Raw genomic sequence first — 8,974 nt, 5'->3', positions numbered from 1 at the left:
TATACATATTCCCAGATGTATCTATATACATCTTCCCAGAATAATGTATAATATGTATTAATAAAAAATTTATTTGTGCTATATAAATATGGCTCTTCTCACTTAGCAATATATCCTCCATTAGTTGCTTTGAGTGCTAAATCCCTCTATTCTATTTTATATATCATTTAATTTACAAAACAAATTTACATGTGCCTTTTAAAGAATTTTATTCTAGCCCTGGCAAGGTAGCTCAGTTGGTTGGACTGCTGCCCCATGCACCAAAAGGTTGCAGGTTCGATTCCCAGTCAGGGCCCATACCTGGGTTGCAGGCTGGGTCCCCAGTCAGAAGCGTATAAGAAGCAACCAATAGATGTTTCTCTCTCACACTGATGTTTCTCTCTTTCTCTTAAAAAAAGGAAAAAAATCAATAAAAACATATCCTCAGGTGAGGATTTAAAAAAAAAAAAATTGTCCCATAGTTCAGATCATCATTTTCCTAAATTTGTTCTACACAACAGAGGAGAGGCCACATCCCTTGTAGAAATTAAAGGTCCTTCGGTATCCCACAATGAAATGATCAAAGCTAAACGAAGTTTGCTCCAGGAAATATCTCCTCAATGAAAATTCATTGATATTGGTGTATTTCTAATTAAAATTAATGTCTCCAGACAGAGTTCAAAATACAATCCTGGTCAAAATATCATATCCCAAGGAAATCATGGACTAAAGCCCCACTTTCTGGGACAGTGGTGAATGCCCATCACCAGATGAGGCCAGATCAGGCCAGCAGTGGTCATATGGCCACTCACAAGGACATAGAGACCAGAACTCAAGCATCTGCTTGGATATGGATACGGAATTGTTAAGACTCCATGAGCTTTAATTGACAGCATTAAAAAACCTTTTTTCAGGTCCAATTACTCATTTGCCGCCCTCAAGCAAGCCATTTCTCCTCTCCAAGACTCAGTTTCTTCATCCGTGATATGAAGACTGGGCCACAATCTCTGAACACCCTTGGGGTCCCTTCCAACAGAGACGCGCTCACATCCCTACTGGTCTCCTGGTCTCCCAACTTCCACAGCATCCCTGGGGACCTCTATTCTTCCTCTTTGTTGTGGAAGAAACGGTATGAACAAACAAAATCATCAAGAGTTGCTTATGTGTGCACACAAAGGATGAACCAAACAGCAGGAAAACGCAGAAAGTAGGTGAAAGGTGAAGTTGTTTTGCTGAATTGGTGTCAGAGGTCGCAGTACAAATCCACAGGGAGGATGAGAGCTCCACTAGCGCTAACATTTGCTCTCAAAAATCTGTTCACAGAACATCCATGCTAGCAGCCCACCCTCCCATCCCCCAGCTGGCTTCTTCTGAAAGGCCTAGAGGCAAGGAAACTGTTGTGTTTCTGCCTTTTCTCCAGAAAAACAAATAGAAACGTGTGGTTTTTACCTTTTCTTAACTGAGGCTCATCAGGAAGAGATCCTCCTCCCTCCTGAGAAAACACCTCCAGCGGTTCCAGTGCAGCACCAGTCCCCACGCAATGAGGCTTCTCTGAAGTCCAGGGGGTCTCGTTGTTTTGTGTGCTCCTCGGGGCATAAAGAAATGAGCCCCCTGCAATAAGGGGTTGTATCTGGGATACTGTGCAATGTGGAATAAGATATCTTTGAGGGGTGGTCGCTTCCTGAGATGACCTCCCACCCACCCTCTAGGCAAAATATCATAAAGACCAATAAAACCTGAATTTAATTAAGTCTGAGGAAGGCACAGAGCTGATTTCCTGGCTGTACCTGGGGCCAGGTCCTCTGCTCTGAAAACCTTAGGGCTCCTCACCAGCTGCAGTCTAACATTTTTGGTGCCGCACCTGAGGCCCAGTGTTTCCATGGTCCTGTGTCTCTCTCCATAGAGGCTGTCACTTGAACCTACTGCAAGCTTAGCTGGTTCATCTCCATAATATCCGTATGTCTACTTTAGAGAGAACCTATCAGGCTAATGCCACTTGTAGCGCCTAAAGCAGAGAATGGGTCTTCCCCAAAGCCTTCTACAGCGGTTCTCAACCTGTGGGTCGCGACCCCTTTGGCGGTTGAACGACCCTTTCACAGGGATCGCCTAAGACCATCCTGCATAACAGATATTTACATTACGATTCATAACAGTAGCAACATTACAGTTATGAAGTAGCAACGAAAATAATTTTATGGTTGGGTTTACGGTTGGGTCACAACATGAGGAACTGTATTTAAAGGGCCAGAAGATTGAGAACCACTGCTTTAGAAGCAGTTGAAGGACTGTTCTTGCATCTGCTAGCGAGTAAACTTTGTAGCTTTAACAGAATTTTGCCTATGAGCTCACCTCATCTGGTATGGAGGTTGTGACCCAGCTGTAACCACCAGAGGTAGGGAGACCAATTCAGCCTGGCATGCCCAGGACTTTGCAGTTTTAGCACAGAAAGTCCCATGTCCCAGGAAACCCCAAAGTGCCAGGCAAACCAGGACATCAGTCACCCTACATATATCTACCAAAAGAATTTACCAACTGCTGAATAGCAAATTATTGTATTGGAACTGGAGTAAAACATTGTTTCCCTTAACCGGTTTGGCTCAGTGGATAGAGCGTCGGCCTGTCCGGTCAAGGGCATGTACCTTGGTTTCGGGCACATTCCCAATAGGGGGTGTGCAGGAGGCAGCTGATCGATGTTTCTCTCTCATCGATGTTTCTAACTCTCTATCCCTCTCCCTTCCTCTCTGTAAAAAAAATCGATAAAATATATATTTAAAAAAAAAACAACAGCTTCTACAGGCTTGACTTTCCAAAAGGACTAAAGAAAAAATGAGACCTAGAGCCTTACTACTCAAAATGTGGTTCAGAGATCAGCAGCATCTATATCCCCCAGGACCTTGTTATAAATGCAGAGTCTCGGGCCCTGCCTCAGACATACTGAATTAGAATCTGCAATTTATCAAGGCCTCCAAGTGAGAACTTGCAGAGGGCTCCATGCACCTTAAAGCCTAAGGTGCACGAGCCTAGAGAAACATACCTCAGAGGGTGTCTTCCGGCCGGGTCTTAAAGTCACTAGGAGTGAGTTGGCAGAGTGAGGGAGCAGAGGGCACCAACGTGCAGAAGATGGCAATGTGTTCATTGCAGGAGTCATTTGTTGTTTCTCGATGTGAGGGATGGGGAAAACCTGGGAAGACAGGTTGGGGAAAGACTATGGAAATCCTTGAACATTAGATGGCAATACTAACACTGTATCTTCCCTGCTCTTTCTTCTCAAGGCTCAGTCAACTACTAAACTCTATTCATCTTCTGAAAGCTAGAGCCACCTTCCCCCTGGCCTAGTCTGGCAACAGCTGGACTCCCACAGTGCTAGCTGAGACAGGTGCAGCAGGCTGTCTTCAAGGATGTTGGCATTTGTAAATACATTATTCTTTGCTACTTCAACTTGTCATCACAGGTTGAAGTGAGACATACTATGTGGTCAGGGGACAATCAGAGAACCACGGTGAGTGATAAAGAAAGGATTTCTTACAGCGGTTAGACCTTAAGCTAAATTGGCATAGTACAAAGCCACCAGACTGTGTATTCCTAGGATGGCTGGTGATTTTGAGAACTTCATATACACACACAAAAAAATACATCTCTTATTCCATATACTGAAGCCCAGTAACCTCTCTGGGAAGCCTTTCCTTCAGTTTCTCTCTCTCAGGGATGTACCGCACGCTGCCCTTTGTACACATCTTATTAGAACCCACATAACCTGTGTCCCAACTATTTGTGTCCGCCTCCTCCCTCCACTCTGAAGCCTCTGTGAGCCAGAAGCTATGTTTCATCATTTTGTATCTCCAGCTCCTGGCATGGCTCCTAGCATATGTAAGGTCAGATCATGTAAAACCACTGCTATTTTAACATCTTTGATCCACATAAGAAAATGTGATTTCATGAATAGCAGAGTATTAGGAGCACTGGTCAAATTTGTTTTAAACAAATTCTGGTTAGTATCAAAGAAAGAAAGTACGTGGTTTTTTGTGAGGCCTCAGGCTCCTTATTACAAACCTCAATTACCTTTGCACCGTTGGCTGTGGAGGTGCCAAGGAGTGTCTTCCACAGGTCACACACACACAGATTTTAGACCATTTTCATGTTTCTGGAGCCTGGCAGTGTCTCCACACAGAGGATGTGTGATTCTCCAAGGGGTCAAATGCACAGTTTTCTGTACTGTTTTAGTGTTTTGGGAGACTGGCAGTGTCTCCATAGAGCTGATAAGTGGCCGACTGCAAGATGGATGAGATTAACTTCTTAGATGGCAAGTGTCCAAGATGGCTCAGAAAGCAGCTGCCAAACTCCACTTGATTTTCAGTCCCAGCATCATGGGACGGCAAGGAGCCTCAGAGGTCATGGATCGCAACCATAGATCACTTGGAACTGAAAATGAGCAGAGGCAAAATAACTTTTTTTAAAAATCAAGATGTGCTGGTGAAAGGGAGTTTAAAAGAATAAAAGGAAAGCCAGAAAGGAAACTGGTACACTCTTTAGCACTAGGCAGGTGCACCTGCCAAACACAGCCTTTGGTTTCTCTTCATCCCCTGGTAAGAGGTCTAAAATTATGAGCTATGTCAGGCTCCACCCCCTCCCCCAAATGAGCCCTGTGGCCACCGTTTGAAGTTGCAGAGAGACCTGAGTTGGTGGGTTAGAGGGAGGTTGTTCTGAACCTTCGAGAAGGACAAAGCTCCAGAGAAACGTTATCCAGGCAGATGTGCTTCTGCCCGGGCCCAGCCCAGCGATGCCTCAGGTTCTGGCCTGCCTTTCCTTCTTCCCTCTTCCTGCTCCTTGGTCCTCAGCTCCTCCTGACCATCCTGCACTCAATCTAACCTTATTATATGACAGTGGTTCTCAACCTTCCTAATGCCACAACACTTTAATACAGGTCCTCATGTTGTGGTGACCCCCAACTATAAAATTATTTTCGCTGCTACTTCATAACTGTAATTTTGCTACTGTTATGAATCGTAATGTAAATATCTGATATGCAGAATGTATTTTCATTGTTACAAATTGAACATAATTAAAGCATAGTGATTAATCACAAAAACAAGACGTAATTATATATGTGTTTTCCGATGGTCTTAGGCGACCCCTGTGAAAGGGTCGTTTGACCCCCAAAGGGGTCGCGACCCACAGTTTGAGAACCGCTGTTATATGATGACCTCACTCTGGATCTCCATCCTGGGTCCTGCCTCTCAGGTCTGCCCTGGTTACAGGGACAGGGAAAGTGAACTAAGAGGAGTTGGTTGCCTTAGATGGGCTATGTCACTTCAAATTCACAACACAATGCTGAGAGGTAAGGATTATTAGCCTTTTTTTAAAGAGGAAGAGAAGTGATTTAGGTGATTTGCCTAAAGTCACAGAGCTGCTAAAGGATGAAAGAGGAATCAAAGCCCAGGTATGTCACACTCCAAGGCCACATTCTTTCCAGTATGCCACACTGCCTCTCTCCCCATGTTTCCTGCCCACCTTTTCTCGTCTCATTTGCATGTTCCCCGCCCCTGATTTTATTCTAACTCCAATTTATCTCTTCATCTCCAACATCTGCCCCCACTCAAACTCCAGCCAACTCACAATATTTTCTGATAGAAGAGCTGCCCACCATTTGTAATCCACAAATGAAGTGAAAGCACACCTGATCACACCTCACTTGCCTTCCATAAGTCCCCACTTCCCCACAGGAAAGGTCCAAATATCTCATCATGGCATGAATGCCATTCACAATGTGGCCCCTCCCGGTCTCTCTGGCCTTACCCCTCACCTGATCCTTCTGTCTTCTCCATTTTAAACGAGATTTCAACTACATTAAATCTCTTCCCTAAATAAGCCTACTTTAAGACCAAATAGCCAGCAGTACTTATTGTAATAAGATGGACAGCTTTTCATTATCTTGGCATCTGGTACTAGAACTTCTCTTTGGATAGAACCTCCTTTACTGAAAGGATTTCTTGATAACTCTCATTGACACAGAAGTTAAGATCCCAGGATTCTAAGTATGGGTAGTTTTCAGGTTGGGTTTTCAAGAAGTAGATGCTGAGTTAGAGTTTGGGATGCAAGATGTGTTTATTAGGATAACCCAAATGTACATCAACTGATGAATGGAGAAACAAAATATAATATATTTATATACTACCTTCTGGAATATTATTTGTCCATAAAAAAGGAATTAAGTACTGATGCATGCTACAACATGGATAAACCTTGAAACCATTATACTATGTAAAAGAAGCCAGCCATATACAACTTAACAAAAGGAAGATAAAATATCCAATCAAAAAATGGGCAAAGGATCTAAATAGACACTTTTAGAAAGAAGACACACAGAAGGCCAAGAGACACATGAAAACATGCTCAAAGTTACTCATCATCCAAGAGATGCAAATCAAAATGACAATGTGGTACCATCTCATACCTGTCAGAATGCTATCATCAACAAATCAACAAACGACAAGTGCTAGTGAAGATGTAGAGAAAAGGAACCCTCGTGCACTGGTGGTGGGAATGCAGACTGGTGCAGCCACTGTGGAAAACAGTATCGAGTTTCCTCAAAAAGTTAAAAATGGAACTCCCATTCAATCCAGTAATCCCATTTCTAAGAATATATCACAAGAAATCAGAAACACCAATCAGAAAGGACATATGCACCCCTATGTTCACAGCAGCACAATTTACAAATAGCTAAGATTTGGAAACAGCCTAAGTGTCCATCAGCCGATGAGTGGATTAAAAAACGGTGGTACACCTACACAATCGAATACTATGCTGCTATAAAAAAGAAGAAACTTTTACCATTTGCAACAGCATGGATGGACCTGAAGAGCATTATGCTAAGCAACATAAGCCAGTGGGAGAAAGATAAATATCACATGATCTCACTCATTTGTGGAATATGATGAACAATATAGACTGATGAACAAAACTGGATCCAGAGACAAAGAAGCATTGAACGGACTGTCAAACCTCAGAGGGCAGGCAGGGAAGGGCCGGGGTGGGGAAGGGATGTAAGAGATCAACCAAAGGACTTGTATGCATGCATATTAGCATAACCAATGGACACAGACACTGGGGCAGTGTGGGCTTGTTCTGGGGGGTAGGAGTGGCCGGGGAGGGGTCCATGGTGGAAAAAGGAGACATATGTAATACTTTTTTTTTGTATTGCTTGAAGTATTACAAAGAGTAGACATATGTAATACTTTAAACAATACAAAAGAAATTAATAAAAAAAATTATAAAAACAAAGAAGCCAGCCACAAAATGCCGCGTATTGAATGATCCATTTATCTGAAACTTCCAGAAGAGTCAAATCTATAGAACAGAAAGTACATTAATGGTGGCCAGAAGTTGGGGGAGGGGTGAGTGGGGAGAAACTGCTAACAGGTATGGAATTTCTTTTGGGGGTTATGAAAATGTCCTGGAATTAGATAGTGGTAACGGTTGCAAAACTTTGTGAATATACTAAAAAACCACTGAGTTGTACATTTTAAAGGGGTGAATTTTATGGTATGTAAATTATAACTCAGTAAAGTTTTTGTAAAAAGAAAACATTTAAAAAAGGGCATGTATTAGAGATCAATATCTGTGGAAGGAAGGAGGGGGAAGCAGGATTGGCCAGAGGAAGAACCTCACCTGTGATGCAAGCCCAGCAAAGTCTTGGCTAACAGGCTGGGAGCTCGGCGCTAGCAGTGCTCATCAGAGTATCTCGAAGGAGGCTGAAATGGCTCAGTCTTTAAACCTTCACCTCTCTCAGTCACTGGATGTGGGTCACCCTGGGAAAGGTGTCACCTCAGGCGAGGAGGCAGCCTGCAGCTGAAGCAGACTCTGAAAGGAGCTTTCAGTGGGACTCTGTCTGCGGACCCACACCCTGGAGCTGGGCAACCAGTTCTTCTTAGAAGGGGGTCTGGGTGTAAACTACTGGGGGTCTAGCCAGTAGGGAAGGAATGTGACAGTTGTTCCAGAAAGGAAAGAGAAGTAGGCAGAAGAAAACGGAGTTAAGTAAAACAGCCAGTGAGGTGGCAGAAAGCCGCGCAGTATGCAAGGGGATCCTACTTTATAACCTCTGACATCTTCATTAACTGAAGGCCCAAAGTAAAGACCCTTACCATTTTGTCAGATAAGAAATTCTACTCTAGCACTCTACCATTTTTGCCCTGAGGCTCTCACTTCTCCCATAGCCTCAGCTGGCTGAAGCATTTATTCAACTACATTTCTTTAAAAGTTTTGTAGGAAAGTCTCACTTTTTCCTTCTCTTCACAGACTTGTTAAAAGAAATTAACATTGAGGCATCATTTATGAATTAGGGTCAACACCAAGCTTAAAAGGAGTGGTGAAAGAAAAAAAAAACGAGAGGAAGTCTACCACCTAACCAAGTTGGACTTTGTATCAGCTTAGTATTAGCTTTTCATAGAAAGCGCATCTGGAAAAGCTGCATGCGTTGTTTCTGGTTAAGACAAGAGCAATGGAAAAAACGGTCAGGAATACATGTAAACCCAGACATCTAATAATAAAAACGTGCTTTTGCAAAGGTGCTTTCCATATGTCATCTCATTTAGCCCCCTCCAAAACTCCCTAGAGAGGTCAGAATTATTGTTACAATCATCATTTTATAGTTGAGTCAACAAATGCTCAGAGTTGAAGTGATCGGCTCAAGTTCACATAGCAACCAAGCAACAGGGCTAAGACTTGCACCCAGAGCTAGCGACTCCAAGCGCAATGCTCCTTCCATGATGCACCAGGCTGCGGCACAACTGTCACCACTTCACCGCCCTTCCCTCTGCGACCAGAGAGGTAACCACGAGCCATCGAAGAGAAACCTGCTCAGCAGTTCAAATGCGTTTCCCATGAGGCAACAGCCATTTCAGAATTCACTTCTTGGAGGAAGTTTTTCATTAATTAGCATGACTTTCAGCCAACTAACGAAACTGAACTACCTTCTAATATACCTCAGAGATACAAGAAC

The 8,974-nt window shown here is 43.3% G+C and overlaps 1 long non-coding RNA gene across 1 annotated transcript; it reads right to left on the bottom strand.

Annotated features, from left to right (window-relative positions):
- Positions 1 to 1,439: 1,439 nt before the first annotated feature.
- Positions 1,440 to 4,395, bottom strand: LOC118666764. The gene is made up of 3 exons (XR_004971073.1): positions 4,039 to 4,395; positions 3,014 to 3,160; positions 1,440 to 1,590 (listed from the first exon to the last, which is right to left on the bottom strand). It is a non-coding gene; the product is annotated as an uncharacterized LOC118666764 (long non-coding RNA).
- Positions 4,396 to 8,974: the final 4,579 nt, after the last annotated feature.

The sequence above is a fragment of the Myotis myotis genome, unplaced genomic scaffold (assembly GCF_014108235.1).
Source record: "Myotis myotis isolate mMyoMyo1 unplaced genomic scaffold, mMyoMyo1.p scaffold_m19_p_12, whole genome shotgun sequence".
Taxonomy (NCBI): Eukaryota; Metazoa; Chordata; class Mammalia; order Chiroptera; family Vespertilionidae; genus Myotis; species Myotis myotis.
The sequence above is the reverse complement of the archived record's forward strand: the minus strand, read 5'-3'. Positions and strand labels throughout refer to the sequence as shown.